This window comes from Leptonychotes weddellii, chromosome 11 (assembly GCF_054177405.1).
Source record: "Leptonychotes weddellii isolate Sample4059 chromosome 11, ASM5417740v2, whole genome shotgun sequence".
Lineage (NCBI taxonomy): Eukaryota > Metazoa > Chordata > Mammalia > Carnivora > Phocidae > Leptonychotes > Leptonychotes weddellii.
In genome coordinates this window covers 83961380-83986007 of record NC_138379.1, presented here as the reverse complement: position 1 = coordinate 83986007, position 24628 = coordinate 83961380, and the positions used below count along the sequence as shown (strand labels likewise).

The 24628-nt window shown below is 51.3% G+C and overlaps 2 long non-coding RNA genes across 6 annotated transcripts in view; one reads left to right on the top strand and one right to left on the bottom strand.

Moving 5' to 3' along the window:
- LOC145716308 (uncharacterized) overlaps window positions 1-11002 on the bottom strand; it is a 129065-nt gene extending 118063 nt beyond the window's left edge. The window contains exon 1 of one of the 5 annotated variants that reach the window (XR_014138919.1): window positions 10602-11002. This is a non-coding gene — a long non-coding RNA (uncharacterized LOC145716308). The remainder of the gene's footprint in view (window positions 1-10601) is intronic. The other 4 variants (XR_014138917.1, XR_014138918.1, XR_014138916.1 and 1 more) reach the window with 4 other exon arrangements.
- LOC145716309 (uncharacterized) lies at window positions 10206-17637 on the top strand. Its single transcript, XR_014138920.1, has 3 exons — window positions 10206-10390; window positions 14775-14901; window positions 17247-17637. It is a non-coding gene; the product is annotated as an uncharacterized LOC145716309 (long non-coding RNA).
- The last annotated feature ends 6991 nt before the right edge of the window (window positions 17638-24628 follow it).

Genomic DNA, 24628 nt, shown 5'->3' with positions numbered 1-24628 from the left:
AAAGTAACTTGCCCAGGGTTGCTTGGCTAGGAATACAAGCTGGAACCGGAACCCAGGGATTGAGGCCAGAGCCCAGAGCTGTTCTCCACACCGGGGCACCTCCCAGACCAGACAGGAACAACAATCGTAAAATAGGGGACCCTCTCCAGGGTGCAGATTCACTGATGTGTGGGCAAAGAAAGATGGAGACAAACCTTTCCCTTTTCCCTCTCTCTCCCCTCCTCCCTGCTTCCCTCCCTCCGTCCATCCCTGCCTCCCTCCCTCCCTTCCTTCCTTCTTTCCACCATGCAGTGATTAAACGCTCGCCATATGCTCAGCCCTCTAGTAGTGAATATGTGGGATATAAAAGATAGGGACGATCTGGTCCCCGCTGAAGACAGCTTACAGTCCAGCTGGGGAAATGAAACAGCTACCATAGGCAGTCATTTCAGAGCATGGGCCACATTCCCACAGAGGGCGATAGCACTCCAAGCACAATGCGCTTGTGGGGTCAGAGGACAAGCCTAGACCCAGTAGTGCACACAAGACAAGCGGGAACCAACTCCAGGGCTCGGGAGACCCTGGGTGGTGAATGGAAGCTACTAGAAGCCAGACTTCCCAGGCAGGAGCTTCGCACAGGCAAGATGGGCTGTCCTGGAAGGATGGAGAGGTCCCTTCCCCGTGGGTGTTTGCGGAGTATCCCAGTGATTAAGTTCAGGTCCCTCCAGCCCCCAGATTGCCCACATTAATGACAGTTCTTGTTCAAGAGTCCAGTGGAAGAGAAGCCAGAGGATCCAGAAAGGTCAGCTCCCATCTCGCCGGAGAAGCAGAGCCTCCCCGAGCGGGGGTGCCTATCAACAGCTTCCAGCTCAGCTTAGCAGGGCTTCGGGCTTCTCATCTCGCAGAAGCCCTCCCCCCTGCAACTTCTCGCGCCTGGCCCCTCTGGGCCAAGATTTAGAGGACCCGTGGCAGCTGCCCCTCCCTCCAAGGGAAAACAAAGGAGAAAGCACGCAAAGACCATCTGAAAATCCCCTTGTTTGCTTTCGTCCTCCGAGTCACTGCAGACCGCGGGCTTGCAGGGTCCCAGACAAACAGGAAGCCGGCCTCCACTTGTGCCCTGCCCTTTGCAAAGGCTCCCGTGCACCCCTCCTCCCCCAGGATGTTCTACCATCCTGAGTTCTCGCAGACCGACCCCAGGCCAGGGACCGCAGACCACCAGGTGCTCTGCGGGAGCTGGCCACTCGCTCCCCGACCTGTCCCTTTCTTCAGTGCCCCCAAATCGAAGAGCCTCCAGGTTGCCTGCTCAGCCGAAAGGCTTTCATCCCAAGGACCCCAGAGCTGGAGAACGTGACCTGTCGTGGTCCTCTCCTCCAGGCCCCTCGTGTCCTGTCTACTGCAGGTGGCCTAGCATAGCGGCGTCAAACCCGCGGTGACTCCCTTTGCTGGCGGACAGCTTTGCTGCCTGCGCACGTGGGCAGAACAACATTGCTGCTGTCAGAATTCTCTTAAACCTGACCACTGCCCCTGAACCCCGAGGCAAGAGGGTTTCCAGAGCCTGCACAGCCCTGCAGCTTCCCCAGAGGTAGCTGGAAGAGGAGGTTTCAAAGTCCATCTAAGCCGGAGTCCAATCCCGGTGCCTGCAGTTGGCAGCTCCCGGACTCTGAGCTGCTGATGTACACTCTGGGCCTGTTTCCTTGGGGTGACAGCAGAGCTGAGATGTGCCCATGCTGCGTTTTTGTGCAGCTTCAAGGATGTGATGCAGGTAGAGCCTTTGGCATTTAAGTAGGACAGCTCCCTTTTCCTCCCCGTCTGGAGCCACCGGAAATGTGCGTTCTTACTTCTTTTCCTCCAAAGTTCAGTCCCAGTATATCTCTCCTATTGGCCCAGCTATCACTTCTTGTGATTCACCCAGGCACCGAGAGGGGCAGGGAGACAGGCTTCCTTATCCTGACAGCCAGTCACTTTCTCTAAGATAGAACCAAGCAGAGGCCCACCAGTGTCACCCTCTCTGGCCGGAGTAGCCTGGCATTCCAGAAATGTAAGAGCAGACTAATTGGGGAATGGTAGAAAGGACGTAAGGTGATTACGTTTACGTATCAACGTGATTGGGCCACTGGATGCCAAGACATTTGGTCAAACATTAATCTGCGTGTTTCTGGATGGGATTAACACCTGAACTGGCAGACTGGATAAAACAGACCGCCTTCCCCAGTGTGGGTGGGCCGCATCCAATCAGGTGAAGGCCTGGCTAGAACAAAAAGGCTGACCCTCCCATGAGCAAAGGAGAGTTTCTCCTGCTTGACTGCATTTGAAATGGAACATTGGCTTTTTCCTGCCTTTGGACTCAACCCAAAACATGAACATTTCTTGGGTCTTGAGCCTGCCAACCTTCAGACTGGGACCACACCGTTAGCTCTCCAGCTTGCCCACTCACTCTGCAGGTCTTAGGACTTGTTAGCTTCTATAAGCACATGAGACAATTCCTTTTAATAAAAATCTTTTTCCATATATATGTGAAAAAGTATATATATATACACACACACACATATGGAAATATATAAATATACACACATAAATGGAAATACACACACGCACACACACATACACACACATCCTATTGGATCTTTTTCTCTGGAAAGCTCTAACAGGAAGGATCCTGCTCAACACTGGAGAAGATGTTCTACCATCCTGATCTGTCTCCCACGGACAGTGCTCCCCTCCCCAGGAGGAATGAAAGCAGGACCCTAGCCACTATCCACACATCCAGTAGGGAGATGAGTTGTACACTTTCCAAAGACCCTTCCACCTGTCAGAGTCTGATTTTAAGGCAGAGATGGGGAGGGCAGCATGCAGGCATCCTTCTCCCCAGATGTTGGACAGGATGGGTACAACCAGAAGGAAAGGAGCCACATGAAATCTACCTCCCCCATAAGCTTTCATGCCCCCACCGCCTGCCCCATCCACTTGGATCACGTGGTGAGTAAAGTAAGTTCTTCTAACTCTCAACCCTGTGCTCTCCTAAGGCCAACGCGCCACGATGCTGAGTGATGTGTGGAAGCGTGAGGGGGAAGGTGGACATCCAGCCCTTTGGTAGGCTGGGGAGCATCAGGTGCCGGGGCCAAGACGTGAGTTTGCGGTTGGCTGCAGGGAATGGAGAGGAATCCCATGCCCACCTCCCTAATTTAGAAGCACAGCATGGTTCCAGGGCCTCCTGATAATAGCAAAGACCTGGCTTCTCTATCTCCAGGAGGAAATTATTGGAGAATGATAAAGATATAAGGGCTACTTAATCTGGAAAAGAAAATTCTGATCTTCGTGTACTTTAAATAAAGATTTAAAAGAAAACAGCATTTCTCTCACTTGAAATGTTTTCAGAATAATCCTATTATGAGGAAAAAATGTGGTTAAAAGGCTTTCTCCATGGCTGTGACAGCAAGCCTGGAATGAGGGGGGATCTGACTAATTCCTACTCTCTGTCTTCTCCTCTCTCCCACTTCTTAGACTCTCCCCACACACCCCATGCCCCAGTCCTCTTTAGAGGTGTCCCCCTCGTGCTCTCTGGCTGGCTCTGCCCAGATGTCTCCAAGGACACCTGAATGCTGGGGTTCCTTCCTCCTGGAACAGAGACAAGTCAGCTGGGGTGGCAGTGGCCCAGTGGACGAGCTGATGACATGGAAAATGGCAGCTATGAGCAGGGCTGGCAACTCCTGAGGTGCGACTGCTGATCAGAGCCCTGGGTGCCCTGGGTGTCCTGCCTCAGTTAAGGGAGTTACGGGGGTCGGGGGGGCCCTACTCCCATCCCTTGCCGTCAGAAAATCCAGCAGACTGTGCCAGGGAAAGGAAACCAGCTGGAAGAGTCTCTTCTATAGTGGATCCCAAGGTGGCCAAGGGAGTTGGGTGGGGCCCTAGTCTCACGGGTTGACTTGTGTTCCCTGAAATTCATCTGTTGAAGTCCTACTCCCCAGAACCCAGAATTTTCTGGGATCTGATTTGGCTCTAAGGGCTTTACAGAGATAATCAAGTGAGATCATTAGGGTAGACCCTAGCCCAACAACCTGGTGCCACTGACCGAATTGTGTCCCCTCCCTGCCAAATGCATATGTTTATGCTCTAACCCCGAATGTTACTGTATTTGGAGATGGGGCCTATGAGATGATAAAGGCTAAATGGGGTCATAGCGGTGGGGCCCTAACTTGATAAGGCTGGTGTCCTTTTATGGACAGGAAGAGACACCAGAGCGTTCCCATCTGCCGCTTGAGGACACAGTGAGAAGGAAGCCATCCGCAAGCCAGCAAGAGAGCTCTCACCAGAAACTGGACCCTGCTGGACCTTAATCTTGAACTTTCCAGCCTCCGGAACGGTGAGAAAATTTTCTGTTGGTTTCTGTTGCTCGGAGCGGTTTCTGCTGTTTAAACCACGTAGGCTGTGGCATTTTGTTATGGCAGCATGAGCTGACAAATACAACTAGCATCCTTATGAAAAGGAGAAATTTGGACACAGAGACACACATAGAAGGGAGGCAGCATGAAGAAGGAGAGGCAGAGGACGGCCATCTGCAAGCCAGGGAGAGAGGCCTGAACAGATCCTGCCCTCCCAGCCCTCAGAGAGAACGAACCCTGCCAACACCTCGATTTTGGACTTCCAGCCTCCAGAAGTGTGAGACCATACCTCTCTGCTGTTTGCAGGCCCCCATCTGCAGTACATTGTCACAGATGCCCCAGCAGACTGGGAAGCCACAGGTCTGCAGCACATAGGGGCAGGTTCGCCTTCTGTGCAGCCCTCTGCTTTGAAATCTTCCCCCACCAAGTCTGGAAGGGGGAATCAATTCTCAGACCCTAAGATTCGGGGCCCTTGGAGTTCCAGCTTCCCATCTCGTTTAAGGGGTGGACTCCACACAGGGCCCTATTTTGCTTTGCAAGAAGAAATCATTTTTAATCAGGTCATAGTAAGTCTCTGAGAGAAATCCACGGGCACAAGCAGATCTGGTGCCAGTTGAAGGCCAGATGCCAAAGCCCGGTGCCCTGCTTTAATTCCGTGGCTCACGCGGGAGGGCAGCTCCGCCCCATTGAAGGGCAGGAAAAAGGCAGGGCTACTTATCAGCAGAAGCAGATGCCCTCCCAGAGGCCTGGCTCGTGCCCTCCTCTCCCAGCATGATATTAAGCTGGATTGGAAGGAACTGGAGGCAAAGGCAGGCCGAGGCAAAAGGAAGGGGGTAGACTTCAGAGAGGAAAGGCAGTGGCCTGGTGCGAAGCGACAAGTTGCTTCCTGTCCCCCTTCATCTGCCGCTCCCCCAGTACATGGGGAAGGAGTCCCTGCCACACGGTTTCAAAGACAGATGAGAAACAGGGCACACAGGCACATAGGCAGGAAGGAATCTGGTGGGCATCCAGAGAAAGTTGGCATGAGAACAAGGGACAGAGACGAGCATCTCACACACACACACACACACACACTCACGCACGCAAACACATGAAGCTGCCTCCAAAGGGCTGCAGAGATGCCGCAGAAAGCACGTCAGCCCAGTCTTCTCCAGACTGCACCACCAGCACCTTTGGGATTTTCCCAGCACAAGAAATTAGTGACAGTGTGGCAGTCTGTAGCCTCAGCTGTCTGCCCCTGCCCAGCTGAAACTCTCCTCCCATCGGCCCTGACTGGGGTCTGTGTGAGAGCCAGAGAGAGGAGCCTGTTCCCCAGGGTGAGGAGGGGAAGGAAGGAGCCACCACTTGTATGGATTTCCAAGTCAGAGAATGGAATCCCCAATCCATCACGCTGATTTGGGATCCTGGCAGACAGACAAACCTGCAGACGAGCGTAACAAACAAATTTGATCCCAGAGAGAACCGCCTTGAAAACAGTTGCTTTTCCCACAACAGCTCCTCTTTGAATTTTCAGAGATGGATCCAGAAGATAGACCAACATCGCTGCTAGCCGCGGCAGCAGCCTGTGTTTTCAAGAATCGAGCATGTCAAGTTCAGTTCCAATAAGTGCACTGAAGAATATAAAGCCGAGGATGGTATTTTCAAGTCCCTATAGAAGGCAGATGAACTGGGGAGCAGACAGGCCTGGTCTGCCTCCTGGCTCGACCTCGTACTAGCTGGGATGCATGTACTTAGTTCCACGATTCTCTGTCCTTGTCTTCTTTCTTTTTAAAACCCTCATGGGTTTGGTGAATGGATTAAATGAGATTATATCCCTGAAAAGCCAGGCACATAGTAAATGCTAATAAACATTATCCCCATTACCCATTCCCCCTCCTTCCTACCTAATACACCAACATCCTAGACAAGACTCATGGGGAAAGTGCTCTGTCGGAAAATCCCCAGTGATGGAGAACTCACCATGAAGCAAAGAGGGGGCCAGTCCATTTGAACAGCCCACACGGTCAGAAGGCTATTTTGCTCATCATACAGTAAATCAAAATCAGCCTGTCTGTGAAGCCTCGTTGGTCTTTATTCTGCCCCGTACCCCTTCACAAATAAGACATATGAAGAGAAGGAATATGTTCTCCTTCATCTTCAATAACAGTTCCTGTCACCGTCTGGGCCTTATCCATTCATCCGTCACTTCCTCCAGTTACTCACTCCCTCACTCAGTTAGCGTTCGACTAGCTAGCCCCCCACCCCCACCCCCAAGGCACCTCAGGAGAACACAAAACCACAGTCAAGGCTTCGCTCCGAACCGCAAGTTCCAAGCTAGCTAACATCTCAGAGAAGCTTTGTAATTTCTTTTTTTTTTTTCTGCCAGAGGAAGTGCAAAAGGAAGGAAAGAAGAAACTGGTTTTGGAAGCGCCTTGGATGGAAGGCCTTCCTTGAGACTTACAGAGAATCTGAAGGTTATGGCAGAGGAAGCAAGATGATCCTAATTCCTAGCTCCCAGTAGGGCCTAAATCCCTTGTACATGGCAGCAAACTGCTCTTTACTTTGAGATGAGCCAGCTCAGTCTTATTTGCAAAGCTGTCCCCAAAGCCTCCATAGGAAGTATAATATCACCATAAAGAATCATTACATTCTCGTGTGACTACTTCTCTCTCTTTAAAGAAATAGTCTGAGTTTGCAGTGAGTGCGTCTCCTCTTCCCTCCCCCTCCTCTACCTGAAGGTACTTTGGCTCCTGATAATTACATTAGGTAGAGAAAGCGACTTTATGGTGCTAATAATTATACATGCTTACAAAACAGATGGGTCTGGGGATCTGGAGAGGGAGCGTTTATGGACTCGGAAATGAGATACTTTGTTGTAGGAAATGGGTAGTTATTTCCAGGTTTTATTGCTGTGTTTCACAGGACTCTTCTTAAATCTTTGTGGCTAATACTTTGCCTGCGTTGACTTTAATGCCTTTTGTAAGATTTGGCTCACTAAAGTCCTGGGTGTGCTGGAAAAAAATGGTACTGACTACTGAGAACAGAAGGGGACCCAGAAACAGCAAGCAACCAGTTGATGCCTGGGGGGAAGGAAGACTCCTAAACTGGGGAATAAAAACCCCATCAAGCATCCAAGTCAGAAGGAACCTTAGAAATCATCTGGCAGGCACTTCTCAATGTGTGCTCCCTGACGGGCAGTATTAGCCTGGTCTGGAACCAATCAGAAAATCTCAGGCCCTACAAGAAACGATAGCAGTGGCCCCCAAGAATCTGCTTTTCATTCCAGGTGGTTCTGATGGTTGATAAGAGTTTAAGAAACACAGATCCGGTTCAATCTTTTCATATTAAATATGAGTCAACGAAGGCCCAGAGGGTCTAAGTGATTCACCCCAAGTCACCCCGACAGTTAATAGACGGTTAGGGCAAGAGCTTCTGACCTATTCCAGCAGTTCTCTCCCTAAACCACCATCTGGTCCCCGAAGAAGTCGGCACATGATCTAGCTGGCTTGCTTCTCCAAGTTTGGTGTGCAGAGAAATCACAGGAGCTCTTGTTAAAATGGGGATTTGGATTCAGTAGTTCTGGGGGGCTGCCCAAGAATCTGTATGTTCAACAAGGCTCCAGGCGAGGGGATGAGGCTGGCCCAGGGCTTAGAGCAGCAAGATGCTGGCACGCACTGGTTGTGGGACTTTGGCCAATCACTTTCCCACTTCCCCCTTTTCCCTGTCTGGTAGCAGGGGCTGCAGAGAGGGGCTAGAGTTCTTCGTGTCCCTTTGTGAGCTGAGTTCATGAGGACTTTGCACCCCACTTCTCACCCCCTCTCATTCTCTTCAGAGCCTTGGTCAGTGGGCCACAGACCCATCAGTCCTTTGCCGTCTCGGACCTGTTGACTTCTTATCTCCCCAGGCTGTCTCACTTTCTTGTGGAGAGCTGGTCTTCTCCCATTTTCTCCAAAATTCTACATGATCCACAGATAATGGGATCCAGGAAAAATGAAATATATCCGCCTTTCTTTCAAAAGATTCTTGCTGGGTAGGAATCCCAGAACCCATTTTTGGTCTTTCTCATTCCTATTTCTTCTTGCTCATTCGTAATGAGTTCCTTATGATGTCTGATCTAAATCCCTCTGGCTGCCATGAAAGACATTTATTCACTCAACAAGCACTTCTTGAGTGCTTCTGAAGTGCAACCACGAGGGTAGACTTTAGATAAATGGGATTTATCCGTTCCCTATCTTCTTCTCCCCCACAACCCGCCCGCCTCCAGAGTTTGTGGCTTAAAGTGAGCTAGGTCCAAAGCTAAAACTCCCACAAGGACCACTTGTTGGACATATTTACTGAATTTCTTCTAATATCATTTGGCTTACCCCTTCCCCTGGCCAATCCAGTGGCCGGGCCTCATCCTCCTAATTGGGGACACCCCATCTCCAGCCCCCAAACACATCCCTTCTTCAGCTGCCAGAGGCTTCAGCACTGCCTCTTTCAGATCCTGTCCCCTTTGGAATCCCGTTCCCTCCCCCACTGGGCCCCTCTCACAGACAAACATTGATAATGAATAAATCTCTTTCAGAGAAGGGAGTGGGCTGCGTGTCCATGGGGAAGGCCCCGCAGACACAGGCAGGATGGATGGCTGGTGGGAGCCTCGCTGTCAGCTCTAATTAACGTATTGTTCTCTGGGCTCCAGCAGGATTATGGATGAGCTCCACAGAGCGGCCCACTTAACCTGAGCATCCTGGTTCCAATCCATTACTTGCGCCACTGGCTTCAGCCTACAATTTGGCCTGGTGTGGAGGGGCTGAGGGTGGGCAGAGCCAAGAGAGCTCCATTTATAGAGCTCCCCAAATGCACCTGCCTCGCTTACTTCCACCTGACAGGTTAGCCTGTCGGGGGCCTGGGCTTTTACCACCGCCCCCCCCAGGGGGCAGAGAATACACAACTCAAAGTGCCACAAGTCTCTGCTTCCAGGTCCCACCCATACAGCCTTACAGATAAACCCAGTGAGGTTAGGAGCCCTCCAAGACGTGGGAGCTGCCTCATGATCCTGGCTGGCAGAAAACAGAAAACAGAAAACAGTCAAACAGACATTAATGATGGCTCCTAAGCCAAGTCTTTCATTTGCATATCACTGAAAGTCTTGGCTATCTTGTGATGATTTTCTCAGGCGTAAACTATTGTTTGAGGGCTGTTCTATCCAAAGGTACAAATTGTACAAGACTTAGCTTTCACCCTCATGAGGCTACAAGCTGGGGAAAAAGATAAGAAACATTCTCAGGAGACCATGGCACGGAGGGTACCTTGGAGGGAAACACTGCATGAGGGTACAAACACGCAGATTATCTGGGTGATCAGGGGAGGTATCTTAGAAGTGGCGACAGGTAGGCTAGCGATGAGGGTGCCCCGGCAGTGGGATGTTGGAGGGAGGAGAAAGAAAGTATGGTAAGAGTATTCGATATGTTTAGGGGAGTCAAGGAGGATCCATCCAGATGGACAACCTAGGGGCAGAGTATAAAGAAATAGGAGGGGCTAATTAAGGAGCTTGGACTTGACGGCAGTCATGAACATCATTGTGCAGAAGAAAGACACAATGAAATGTGCGTGTGGTTAAGAAGGTTCCTTTCCGGGATGTGCAGAAAGGGTTTAAAGACAAACTGTGAGGTCTTGGTGAAACCAGTTAGAAGCCTATGCATACGGAGAGGGTCTGGAATGAGGGTGGTGTCTACAGTCTCCAATTTGCAGGCGGAGAGGGTGTGGTGCTGAACGCCAGAGATTTCAAAGCCTATGCCCTTATATATCTCCAGATGCTTCCCAGAGCAGAAGGCAGCAAGAACTCTGCCCACTCCATTTGTATCCTACTTAAGCCTCATCGGGGAAGTCTGCCCTGAAGGATTAAGAAGGCTGACTCTCCAACTACTCAGCCTCCAATCCCAGGTCCAGTGGGAGCCATAGCAACACGGGAGCAAGATGGAAGACTGGAGCCAGAAGGGCTTAGACTCACATTCTCACAACCTCAGAGAAGCTACTTAATCTCACTGAGCTGCACTGTCCTCAGTTAGAAGGTAGGGTTATACTATATAACTTATAGGGTGGTGGTGAGAGTAAATGTGATGTGCGCATCATAGACCAGAGAGGGAGATATTATTGCCATTATTGTGATATTCTTATAAATGTAAGGACTTCCAGACCTAGAAAAAGACCAGGAACATTGCTTTGTTGGAAAAGCTTAATACTTCAAGGTAAAGCATTGGAAGGGAAAAGCACAGTACTTACTGGGATCAGAACCTAGGTCGAAGGACGGATTTCACTGTTGTCGGCTATGTGAGTCAGGGCACGGTGGAGACGGGCAGGGCTCATCTGCATTCTCCTTCTCTTCCTGGACCCGCAGCTGCACTACATTCCCTAGCCTCCCCATTGTAGATGTAGCTGGGTGACTATGTTCTAGCCCATGGGATGGGAACAGAGGAGATCCTATCACTTCCGGGCCTGGCCCATAAAAAGCATCACGCATAAACACTCACCTGCTTTTCCCATCCACCTGCCAAATCAAGATACGCCAAGCACCTCAAGAATAACAGAGCCACAAGAAGGATCCTGGGTCCCATCAAGCCGAGCTTGCTTGCCAACTCTCATTGAAGAGGGGCCTGTTTGAGAAACTTCTATGAAGCTAGCCCACTGAGATTTCAGACCTGATTGTTACAGCAATTAGTCCAGCCTGACTAATCCACCTGGCAAGTCGCTCACCTTACCTGAGCCCCAGATTCCTCACCTCTAAGACAGGCCACCCAATACCTGTCCCAGTTATAGGACAAGGTGATTGGGATGATAGAAATGACATAATGAAGGAGGGAGCACTTAGGCAAAAAGCCAAGGATTCACTCATGTCAATCATTCCCACTGTGGGCACATAGCAGCGCCCCCTCCACGTCGTGTCATGGCCCGAGCCCCTCACATGGCTCATCTTGTGCTTTAGCCACTGGCTGAGTGAGGACAAGAATACATCAGGTGATGGGCATCAGAATTACCTATCTCTACCCTAGACCTCTTAGTCTCTTCCAGAGAAAGGCTTCAGTTATTTTATCAACATCCCCATGTCCTCCTTTTCCCACCCCAAACACATCCATCAGTGTTCTCTCTTCTTGGTGGACCTAGGGCAGGTGTCTGACTGGTCCTCCTGAAGCCTTTCCCCCCTCCGGTCTGGGGTAAGCCAGGCACCGTTCACTCATCTTTGTAACAAAGGGGCCACCAGGCACTTTCTCTCCATGTTTGATGTTCTCATTGCCAAAGTCAATGGGGATACAGACCATTAAGTGCCCCCACCTCCTTAAGGCAGGAAGTACAAGCTGAGAGTAGACACAGTTGAGCAGCAAAGGCCCCCGCGCAGCTCTAAAAGGGAACCACGCAGAAGAAGGTGCACGTACACCTGGTGCGTGTGCGCGTGCTGGTGTGTCAGGGCTGCATGTGTGTGTACCCACGGGGACAGGGTTGAGCTGTGCGTGCATCTGAGGGGGGCCTCTGTGTGTTTGCTCCAGGGCCGTGTGTGTGTGCGTCTGTATGGAGGTGTCTGAGGCGCCCACGCACGCACATCTGTGTGAGATCCGTGTGTGCGTGTCTGTGAGTGTGTGTGTGTCTGGGGATGGGAGGTGGCAAAGGGGCCATCACCGGGTCAGTCCTTCCAGCCTCACTTCTGGTGGAGAGTTGACTGGAACTACAGGGAACGTCATTGTTGTTGGGGAAGGTTCGGGGTCTCCCCTTCTTTAACCTTTTTCCCAGACATTTTGGAATGGAAACTTACCCCTCCATACTCTGAAGAAGGCAGAAACCTCTTATGATTCACCTGCTCTCTTGTGCACTCACCAAATATGGCCCTGTCCTCCCTGCTCCAGGACTCCCTGGGCCCATCCACACTTCCCTTTCCAGCCCTGCTTCAAGGAACAGTGTGCAAGAGAATTCTCTCTGGAGCAAAGAAGGCCAGGAGGCCAGGTTGGTGTATGGCAGGGATAGAAGCTGCAGCCCCTTCTGGGCAGGGAGGAGGACAGAGCTGGGCGGGACAAGGCCCCCACTTTGGTGGGGGAGCGGCGGGGGGAGGGGGGGCTCGCAATCCTCAGCCAGCTGGGGAACCAGGGAGAAGCATGGTGGCAGGGCAGGGCTGCCGGGTTGGGGACAAGCCCCTGACACGAGGGGTCTGCACAGGCGCACAAAGGAAAGAAAATCAGAGGAGATGAAACCACACAAATTTCGGGTAATAGAAAGGGAGGAAAGAGATGTGCGTGTGGCCTGGGTCTCGGCTCAGAAAGGTCAATTCCAAGAAGACGCTGCTCAACTTTATATTACTTTTCAGAAAGCCAGTGAGCTGAAAAATAACTCTCACCTTTTTTTTTTATATATATATTATTATTCGTTTCTTCTTCACATTGTTTTGTGCATCTTGGTTGTTCATTTCTCCCCAGCCTGATTTCATTTGGAGATTTGGCCTGGAGCCTGGAGGGGAAGACAGTCCTTCTTCTCAGAATGCATTTATTTCAAACCCTCGGCAGCCACCCCCTCGTTCTGCCCTCTCTCATCGTGGGGGGCCGAGTGGGGAGGGGTTGGGGGCAGACCCTCTCCTCTAGCTCACGGAAGTCTGCGTGTTGTTCGTGGGTGGATGTGTGCGTGCACACGTGTGTGTGGGTGTGGGTGGGCGAGAGTGTTCATGAAAGGACACGCATGTGAGTCTGCATGCATGTGGGAATGCACACACGTGGGCTTATGAGCGGCTGAGGGGTACACGAGTGCGCACTTGTGGGGCCGTGTGTGGGGTGTATGGGTGTGAGTGCACGCGTGGGCCCAGAACCCGCTCCAGGTGGGAGGGACCTGTGGAGCTGGGTTTTTCCATTTCCCTGGAGTCTACAGTGGCAGTGGCTGGCTCCTTCACCTTTCACCAAGCTCGGCGAGCCACAGATGTTGTTTGAACCAGGGAAAATGTCAGCCCCCAGGAGGAGCCCAGCTTTAACTCAGAGTGAGCCCCTAGGAAGCGTGGTGGTGTATTCTGGGTATTGTGCTTTGGATCCATTTGCATTTGCTCTTTCCAGTGACTAAGGACTGGTGGGTGGGTGTGAAGGAAGGGGGGATTCTCCTCAGTGCCCGCTGCCCCTCCCAGCTCCCCGGACTCCTGGCAAGGTTGAAAGCAGAGGAGGCGAAGGAGTAGCAAGAACAAGAGCCCTCCTCAACCGCCGACCTCTCTCCGACTCCCATGGCAACCTAGAAGGATCCTCCTGACCCGAAGAGCTGTCTACCGGGTTTCAGGTGGAAGGCCACAGAGCCAATTCTGGGTCTTCCAGTGTTCATTATGCCCCTGGCAGGCACCTCTGAAAACAGTCTCTCACATTCAAGCCTGCAGGCTCTATGGGGTGAGTGGCAGAGCACCTGAGCTTTGCTGGAGGCAGAAAACTGGAAGATGTGGGTGTTCTTCCCTCCTTCACTGCCAGCCTCACAGGTAGGGGCTCTGACGGCCCCCTCCCCAAGAAAAGCCCAGTGGGTGGTGCGGAAGACACAGCACCCCCAGGCCCGCAGCCCCTCCTGGGCCCTGGTTCATTAGGACCACCCCACTCTTTCACTATTTAGGCAAATGATGACACTTTGGCTCAGAGAGGCTAAGTTACTTATCTGGGGGCACACAGTCCCCCAGAGTTGAGTTCTTTCTCACAGGCACATGACATGCAAGGCTCACTCCCGGGCCAGGCGAGCTTCCAGAGGGAGACAGATCCTAAAGAGAGTGACAGGAAGAAACACTTTAAGCTTGGGTTCTACAAGGTCACAAGCAGATCCGGACCCTGCCCCCAGGGGCGTCCAGTGCCTGGCAAAATGAAACCTTCAGGGGGACTGCAGGGTCACTGGTGTCTAGGCCGTGGGCGGGCCCCCGAAGCTGCCTATCAGGTCACTGCTGGATTAGTGCCATCAGTCTTCATCCACTGAGACCTGCCGGAGGCAGGGGGTGGAAAGAGATTCTGCGCCACCGTGTTCAAGTCACTTAAGATTCTCGGCACCTGCAAAATGACGATGCGGGTGGATGCTTAACTCACAGGGTTGGTGCAAAGTTTGAACATGCTGAGAGGTGTGGAAATGCCTTCCATGTTGCCTGGCATGTGGCAGTATTCAGACCGGGTCCATTTCCCTTCTGCTTCTATGGGCGGGGGAAGCTTGAAAGCTCCCCCAAGTGCCCATGGGTGGGCTCAGCTTAGCGTCACCGCTCTGCTCAGCCCCTGTCAACCCTGCCCTCCTCCACCACCTCCACGGGGGGAAGATGGGGCGTGGCAGCCGTGAGGGGGGCTCATTCCAGGTGGTCCCCTGATCTAAGGTGGGTCCGTGGTTACCCGCCCCTCCCCCCCCACCCCCCAGCCTGTGCTTATTCTGTTGAGTTGCATACAGAGCAGGGTAACTTCTGTTCTCCCTTTCCTCTTTGTTCAGGACCAGAAGCAATTGACTGGCTACAGCGGAGAGGTTCTGGTTTGCCCGAGAGAAGGTCTGAGAGAGAGGACAGCCTGTAGGCACCCCGCCTTTTCCGTAGCAACCCTAGACCTCCGGCTCAGGGAACGTGAGTCTTCCCTTTGACAGAAACCCCCAACATTTATGGATAATAATAACTGACATTTTTAAGCCCTTTGCGGTTGGAAAGCATCTTCGCGGCAGAGCATGATGATAAGGAGTGTGGGCCGGGGCAGCAGAAAGCCGAGGCTGATCGGCTAGGCTCTGTGTAGAGTCGGGGCACCGATACCAACCCAGGGGGGAGGTTGTGGGATTCCATGAGGTAAGAGATGAGTTCAGGTGACCCAGGAGCCTAATTAGCCTAAAATAAACATACCAGCCCTATCTCCGTGACCTTGTGCAAATTGCTTAACCCCTCTGGGTCTCAGTTTCCTTATTTGCAAAATGAGGCTGATAATAGTATCCACCTCATAGGGTTAAATGAGTATTAACTGAGGATTAATGGAGGATTAAGTGAGTTAATATCAATAACAGACTTAGGATAGTACCTGCTGCATGATGAGTGCTTGCTAGAGTAGAATTATAATCCTTACCAGGATTATTGTGCCACCACAACTACCTTGGGAAGTAAGAATATTGTTAGCCCATTTCATAGAGAAGGAAACTGAGGTCCGAGGGGCTAAGTCACTGGCCCAAGGCTTGAACTCTAGAGCTCCTGATGCCAACTGAGATTTCCTTGCATTCCTCTGACCCCAGCAGCTTTGGCCACTTTTCCTCCATGGGGAGACCGTCCCCAGGGCGGGGGTTGGGGTGGGGGGAGGGCTCTGGTCTCCCTTGGTGTCCCTCTCACCCCAGCTTAAGACAGCCTCTCCCTCCTGCCTTCCCACAGAGCAGTGATGGTTGGCTCAGGCTTTTTCCCCAACCAAGGGAGCAGCCTTAGAGGAAAAGGGCCATCAGGCTCCTGCCCTTGGGTTTTCCAGAAATCCTGGTATCAGCGATCCTCCTCTGATTTCAGTCCTTTGGCCATTCGGTGGTTGTGCAGTCACCGCCGTTACTGGTGTGTGTGTGTGTTGGGGTGAGGGACATGGACAAGTGGGGTCTCTCTTCCAAAACCCCATCCAGGCACCCAGCAGTGAGGGTCTCCGTGATACGGTGTCTCCCCAAACCGCCCGCACATCGCCCCTCCGCGCGCACACACACAGACACACGGGTGCGCGTGCACGCAGCCCTACACAGAGGAAATGATCAAGTGCAAAGAATCCTCATGTGCTACTTTATATGGCAAATAATTGAGCCGTACCCTTGTGGTCTCAGTGAGGAGTTTCATCCATATTCATGCCTGGCGTTTCCGGTGGAAATGAACACGCAGACATTCCAGCATAATGGTGGGAGCAAGAAATCTCAAGACCTAATTCAGGCCCCCCACTCCCCGGGCCGGGCTGGGCGCTGCCGGGAGAGTGGAGTTAGATAGTGTTTAAGCGGCGGGGAGGCAGCCTGCTCTGCCATGGGGACCTGGCCTCCTGTCCCTGTCCCACTCTCCTTTCTCTGGCTTCCATGCCTTCTTTCTTCCTCTCCTCTCCAGCCTCCTGGTCCTGGTCCCAGGCCCCTCTTCCCTTCCCTCTCCTCCCTTATGACCTCCCCTCCTTCCCCGTCTCCCCCTGCTCGATCCCCGCCCCCCCCTCCCCCCCTCCCCCCCGTCCTTGCCTTCCAGGCCTCCAGCCACCGGGGCCAAAGTTCCCTCCCACGTGCATACAGTTTCACTTTCCTTGCCTAGTTATAATGGAGTGGGGGGTGCTGGGAAGCTGGTTTGGAGAGTGCGTGTCTGTGAATACCAAGCATGTTAATAGGTTAAAGTAAATCTAAAGTAACATTTGAAAGCAGAGAGATGAAAGCAGATCACAGGCCAAAGATCAAACAATCTAGAGCCACTTCTAAGCCTTTTACAGCTGGAGATTATTAGCATTTGAAAGTGAAGAGCATTACAGGGAGAGAGGGAAAAAAAGTTGGAAGGAATTTTTGTTGTGGAGATAAAAACTGAAATAAATGACAGCGGAAAGCAGAACTAGAAAGAGGCTGACTTATTTTAAAACCACATTAAGACAGTGGGGGGAGGGGGAATACCGATGGCTGTATTTTTAGCTCGTCACCCGGCATCTGGGCTCAGTGCTGAGGTCTGCAGCCCTCCCGGGCCTTCTAGGGGTAGGAGAGAGGTTTCCAGTCCAGGCTGACGTTCCCTTCCCTCCAGCTGAGACAGAAAGCCCTGCTCTGGGAGGGGAGTGGGAGAAGGGGATAGTGGGCTGGGCATGGGACTGAAGCCAGCCCCTTCCTCTTCACTGCCAGGCCCCCAGGGGCACGGCCCACACCCCTCTAGGGAGCATCCAGCCGGCCTCTATAATGCTCCAACGTTGGAGTCCAGAGATTGTCTACCTACGATTTTTTTTCCTGCTGTCACAGGTATGACCCTCCCCACCACATCTGATAATCTGATAACCCCCAGTCGGACCTGGGCTCCTCATTTGCCAGAGGAGATTGAGGATCCCTTCCCACCTCTGGTGCAGCAGACATTGCTAAATAAGAGAACATCGAAAACCTCCCAACCTCCACGCTTTTAATTTAGTCAGTATCTGTTTTCTGAGAACCTAGTATGAGTTAGGCATGCTGCTAAGGGCAGGGGAAAGTGTTGAACAGAACAGGCAGAATCCCTAGCTATGGGGCTCCCACAATCTTGTGTGAGGGACAAATATTAAATAAAAAGGCTTCAGGCTAAACATGGTGGGTTGATCATCATTTTTTATCACACTTCCCTCCTGAAATCATGCTAACATGAGATTCAAGCCACTAAAACCCACCAGGAAAAGGCAAGTGGGAAAGATGACAAATGTCATCAAATTTGGGGGAGAGAAAAAGCAAATGGAAGAGTGACAACTGGTGTAATAGAACGGAGGATACTTATATGGCCCTGCCTGCAGGGAGACATCCCTGGGGAAGGAGGTGTGGCCTCTGGGGACCGTCCCCCCAACCCCAGCCCTGAGGGACCAGGGGCACCGGGCATAGCAGGAGGTCAGAAGGGGCTAAAACAGGGGCCCTGGTTAGACCTCCAGGGTCCCCTCCCTCTCCTGTGCAGTCAGGCAAGCCCCCTTCTCCCAAACTGGGAGAGGGGCAAGCCATCCTCTGAAGAAACTGAACCAGCGAGCCTTGTGCTCAGCAATGCCATCTGCATTGACAAATGAGAGTGAAGTATCAGCACCAGGCATAAAACAGGAAGTTTAGGTTAAATTCTGCACCCTGAACAGCAACGGACCCTTGTTACCCGACTGAGCTTTAATAATGACAACAGCTGAACTCCCATCCCTCACCCCCCACCCCAGACCAGTGGCAGGAGAATTCTTCTCTGGAAAAACTGAATGGACCAAGGGGGTAAAGGGCAATACTGAGTGTCCTCCAGAGAGAAAGCCAGCTCCCTCTCCATTCCCTCTGCGGAGAAGCCCACCAGCAAACGGGATCCAGCCGCGCCCATAGAGCTGCCAAGCAAGTTTCTCTAATGACCCAAAATCTTCAATATGGACAACTAAGGATCACCAGACATTCTAGGAAAGCCTCCACCATTAAGACCAGACAAGTAAACGGGAAGAAGAAAAAAAAAAGGAACTCAAAAGAAACAGAGACAAGGTCAGGAATAGAAGAAAACCTCAAAAATATATATTATCAATATTCTCAGAGAGATAAAAGCAGACCTTTCACCTGAAATAAGAGCAGGAGAAAGATAGACAGGTAGATAGATGATAGATAAATAGATGATAGATAGACAGATGATAGATAGATAGATGATGATGATAGATAGATGATAGATAGATAGATGATAGATATAGATAGATAGATAGATAGATAGATAGATAGATAGATAGATAGATAGAAAGAAGATACAAGAATAAATAGATCCCATATATAAAACCAAAGCACGAGGAAGAGCTCTTGGCTATTAAAAAGGATAGCAAAAATTCAGAATTCAATAAGAGGTCTGAAAGATAAAATAGAGGACATTTCCCCCAAAGTGGCACAGAAAGAAAGAGAATAAGAGAAAGACAGATAATGGGAGAGAAAATGAGAACACTAAGGATCAGTTCAGAAGGTCCTGAATTTGACCACTGGAAATTCTAGAAAGGTTTAGAGAAAATGGAGGGGCTAATTATCAAAGAAATAATAGAAGAAAATTTCCCCAGACTGAGAGATGTTCGTTTCCAGATTGAAGGGTCATTAAAGGGCCAAGGCATATGATCGTGATGTTTCAGACACCAGAGATGAGAAGCTCCTAAGAGCTTCGAGAATGGGAGTAGCAGGAGAGCCACCCTCAAGAGATTGGAGGGCAGTCTCCCTGGGAAAAAAACATAAAAGTAAGTTACAGATTATTTGATACACTTGCTCATGTGACAAATAATAGCAATAGAGGTTTCCCAGTTCTATTGATTCATAAAGAAAAAAATTATGAGAAGGGTATAGAAAAGCAAGCAAGCCAAAAATGAGGACAAGCATAAAGTTGCACAAGAAAGGAAACATCATCAGTGTTGAGTACAGTACTGTCTTGGGAGTAAAGAGTTTTTACTTACTCTTGTGTAGGAAGAGTATTGATTTAATTTTTTAAAGTGTGATATAAGTATATTATGGGAACTGAAAGTTATGAGCTAAGACTCGCACCATAAGAAGAAGTCAGTAGACAAGGTCAAAAATTGTTCTGTCAAAAAACAGAGTGAGAAAAAGAGAACAGTAGCCGCCTGCCTTGTGTGGGTAGCAGTCAGTACTTAGCAAGAAGGTGCGTAAGGAAACTCCCCAGGGGGAGGGTAAAGTTCTGCTTCTTGGTGGCAGTTTGGTTACATGGTCTCATGCCTAGGTCTGAACTCATGAATTGGTACACTTAAGATGTGTACATTTCATTGCATATGAAATTTATTTCAAAAGGAGGGGGGAAAAAGGACCACCAGCAAATACCGAATTCTAATGAGATGTTTGGTGAAGTGCTTAGGGATGAAGTGTACTCACATCTGCCACTCACTTGGAAATGCGCCAGAAGGTAAGGTGGAATGATGGGTGGATAGAAGGACAGAAAATTAAAAAGTTATGTGACAGAACAGATATAACACAATGTTAATTGTAGAGTCTAGTTGGTGGGTTTATGGGCATTCGCTATAAAGCTTTTCAACTTTTTATACATTTGAAATTTTTTGTAATAAGATGTTGGGGAAAAAAGTAGAAGCATGAGCATGTTGTTTGGGTGAAGGGCTCTAAACACAAGGAGAAACAGCCAAGAGTTGAACGTGGTTATCTCTGGAGGGTGGAAGAGATGTGATCGGGGCCTGCTGCCTTCCATGAAACATCTCTTGACATTATTTGATTTTTAAATTCTGCGTATGTATTCCTCTGATTAAAAAAAAAAAAAACCAGTTTAAAAAGGAAAAGGACGTATTTATTGATAAGTATTTTAAAACATGAAAAGTACTGCAAAAAAAAAAGTACACAATTTCATAATTTGTGAAAGACAAGAGCAAGATTCTAGGACAGAGAGAAGTGGGGTGCTCCTCAAGGCTCTGAGCTGGGGAAGGACTGTCTGAGCCCTGGAAGGTGGGGTTTCAGGCAAAGGGAAGTATATCACAAAGGTCCAAGAAGGCCAGAGGTCCTTGGTGTAAGGGAGAAGGAGGAAAGGAGGGAAGGAGGAGGAGGAGGAGGGGAGGAGAGGAGGAGGTAAGGGAGGAGGAGGAGGGGTGGGGGAAGAGGAGGAGGAGAAAAGGAGGAGGACAAGAGGAGGGGAGGAGGAGAATGGGCCGCCTCTATGTTTTCAGGTTCCAAGTAGAAAGCCCCAGGTGACCAGCAGGACTCAAAGCAGAAGAGGACTCAAGCTCTTTGCCTAACTGTAATTGCTGCCTTTTTTGTCTTCCAACAGTTTTGCTCTGTTTTTGCAATGTCTGTGCTATGGAATCTCAGGGAAGGTTTTCAGGCCCAAGTGATGAAGGTTGGGGAGGGCGCAACAAGACCTTGGCCCTGGCACTTGGTGGGGAGGGCTCCCCAGGGGAAGATCACTCCATCTGGCCCCAGCCTCCCTCCTGTACCACCCCAGCCTTGGGTTCTCCTCCCGTGTTTAACCTCCGAGATCCTGCAGGGTGTTGTTAACCAGGGCAAAACCCGCCTCACACATCTCCTCCCATGATGCAGACTCACCGTCCGCGGGGGTGTTAGGGGCAGAATCAAGTGTGTGCCCTTGCTCTTGACTGAGACCCAGGTCCTCATCCCCAGCAGCACTTCCCAGGCTCCCTTTGTCAGCCTGGATAGCAAGAAGCTGGGGGTGGACACAGGGCATCCTAGTGAGAGGGAGGGCAATTTAAAAAGCAAAGTGTAGGGAATTGGGGAGAAACTAGACTGAATCACTCCAATGAGAACAGAATTCTCCCCCCAGGAAAGTGGAGGGGACTGGGGAATTGGGGGTCCTCCTAGGAACAAGGAAACCCTGGGGACAGAGGCAGGGAGGGGCTTGCCCCTGGGAAAGGTGTCTGGGTGGACTGCTGGGTTGTTGGAAGAGCTTCAGAAGGAGCCCAGAGAGCAGGAGATGCCCAGAGTCCAGCAGCCCAGCATGAGAGACAGCCATGCACCTCTGGCTGGCAGGTGCCCGCCCCCGGTGACAGTGAATGGCACCGAGCAGGGACGCCCAGGGCTCTGGCTCAGAGCCGGCAACTGCCACTGCTGAGGTTTTTATGCTAATGCTGCTTGTCAAGCCGTCAGCGCTCAGGGCAGCCGGACTTGACAGGGAAGCAGCTGGGTCCCCTGGGTTTTGCTTCCCCTGAGCCTCTCCCAGGTCCTCAGAGATGTCCAGCACGGAGAGCTGGAGGGGAAGCAGGGGATGCTCGTGGAGGGCTGGGCCCGGCAGAGGGCCAAGGGGCCATGGGGCCTCCCCAGGGCCTCCTAAGAGGAAATCCCACCCTCCCCTAAAGCCCACCCACTCTAAAGTGGGAGCCCAATAGCCGGAATGGATGGCACCCCTGGGTTTTCCCCGTGGGAAGGGAGCAGAGGATTCATTCCACGTCAATGATTCAGCCCCAAGGACCCTGCCTGGAGGAATCTGACAGGGGGCAACAAGTTGTAGAGGGAAGAGCACAGGGCACAGGGGATGAAGACGCAGGGCCCAGCCTGCTTCTGTCACTCAGTGTGTGACTTTGGCTGAGTAGCCGCGCCTCTGTGGACTCCAGCTTCCTCCCCTGTAAAGTGACGGTGATGACGGTGGTTTAGACGCACTCATCTATTTAGCACATATGCACTGAATACTGCTCATGCACCAGGCACCATAGTAAATGAAATAAAGGTCAATAAATTCAGCCTCTGACTTCAGATGGACTGGCGTTCCTGTAGGGAGGATGGGACATGCCTCACATCTCATTGCCCTGGACTTGGGTGCGAGGTACTCAGGGGATCCCGGGTGAGGGCGTACCTCACACGATGTGACACAGAAATGGAAACTGTGACCTCCACCCCGGGGTACACCAGGGGCCTAACCTGGGCTGGAGATCTGCGAGATTCTTGGAAATTACTTTCAAAGCTGTGTGGCAGGCAGGATCTGTGGGGAAATCTGCTTTCTGCCTTTTTCCGTGAGAAGTTGGGAGGATAGGTGGCATGAATGAGCACTGAACTTGGGAGTCTGGAGACCCATTTCTAGTTCCCAGGAGCTGTGTGACGGTGGGCAAGGACTTTCCCTGTCTCTGAGTTTCCATGTTTCCCTTGGTAAAATGGGACCCATCCATCCTGAGAATTCACTGCTTCTAAATGCAGAGGACGCTTGCTGAGCCTTTCCAGGAAGTGCTCCTACCCATGAGGCTGCCTGGCTCCTAAGGGTGGAGCCAGCCAGGGTGTCGTAGCAGGTGGGACCCCCAAGAATGCCCGATGGGTGCGAATGTGTGCTGACTCATCACCTCTCCGGGCATCTACCAGCGTTCCCCGAGACATGTGGGGAAGCTTCCTGTAATTGGTTTATGGACGGTTCTCTCAGCATTGTGTCTGGCCATAAAATATATTCACTTCATAGTCTCTAAGGAACTGCCAGGCCTTCCAGCTATAACTCTGAGCCCCCGGCCCCTCCCGCCTGGCCTGACACTTTGTTTGGTGAATCTGATTTGATTTTGATCTTAAATCTGCTCTAAATGCCTCTGAGCAGTAGCCACAGGAAGGGTGGGAGTGGCGGAGAGGAGGAGGATTGCTGAGAATTACGACCCAGGCCCATTAGGAAGGGATGACCGCTCAGCACAGTCCCTTCTAAATCACGCCTGAGAAGAATGTCACCGACTCCTGAGCAGGCCTCCCAAGCTGGCCAGCAGAGACACTGGCTGGGAGGGCGGGAGCACGGGACTCTCTCAGCCTGGCCTCCTGTCCTCTCTGCTCAGGGCCCCCGGCGTCCCTCCTGGGCCTTCCTGTGGCTGCTGTGTTCTGGACACTCTCCTTCTCAGTCTCTCCACCGATTCGCTCCTCCTTTTGCAGGATTCCAAGAAGTTGGTGCCCAAAAGGTAGTGCGCTGAGGTGGCTGGGAACCTCGTGGTGATGGGGATCAAAATTACAGGGATGACAGTCCTTCCGTGCCAGGGCAAGAGCCACTTGGAGGCTCCTGTGACCTCACCTCCCTTCCTCGGAAGAAGGAGCCATGGAGAAAGATGGGAAGTAGAGTCCCTTGCCCAGTGGACTGGGCCATACGAGCTGCTGGCTGGGGCGGTGGGCCTCAGTCGTGTCTGTTTGCAGAGAGTACAGCATTCTGACTCTAGGAACTCACTCGAGCTTTGTAACTCCGCTGTAACATCTCCTCGCCACAGTCCATCCCTCCCTCCTCTCTGTGAGCATTTGGGTCTAAAAAGGACAGGGCAGTGGCTGAGGGCCTGAGCTCTGAAGTCAGACTGTCCAGATTTGAATCTAGATTCCACCACTTACTGTGTGACCTTGGACCATTGCCTAGCCTCTCTGTGCCTCAGTGTCCTCAACTATAAAGGACAGGATAATGAGAGTGCGCGTGCCTCGGGATCATTGTGAGAATTATCCGTATACGGCTCTCAGAGCAGCCCCCAGCACATATTAGCTGCTACTCCATTGTTAGTATTCACTGGGGTGGGTAGCTGGGGGTAGGGGGGCTCAGGAAGGACACGGAATGTTCACTTTCCACTATACCATGTCTTCCCTATGTGTCCAAGGCCTAGGATGAATGAATGAATGAATGAATGAATGAATGAACGAGTAGCACTGAGTATGGGAGTATGGGGGATGCAAAGACCCCAAGTATTTACCTTCTAGTTGGGCAGCCAGGACAGCCATCACAGGGAGAGTGTTCCATGGGCCAGCCTGGCAGCAGGAACTCACAGGTGGATCCAGAAGGCCACCAGCAGCAGGAGTTCTGGGAGGGAAAGACCAGTTGTCTGAGGTTAGGGAGTGTCCAGATACCCCCAAACATCCTTGCCCTTCAAAGAGGGAACACTTATGGGACTGAGGCCCCAAGGGATGCTAGGCGACGGAGGGTAGGGCCACGATTCACTGGATTTACCCTCAATTAACTCTCCCAAGCTTTGATACATGGTTAAGATTTCCTAGGTGCCTTTGGTCCCAGAGTATTCACCAAAGGATCTTTTAGTGTTCATGGCTGGGGGTTTGAAAAAATCACAAAGCCATTTTTTTTTTTTTCTTAGAGCTAGAGGGGCTTTAGGAATGAACATTTTTACCAGTGATTTTATAGAGGGGAAGCTAAAGGTCAGAGAGTTGAAATGGCTTTCCTAAGTCTGCTGAGCTTCTCTCCCAAATGGGTCCCTTCATTTCTTGTCACTGAATCC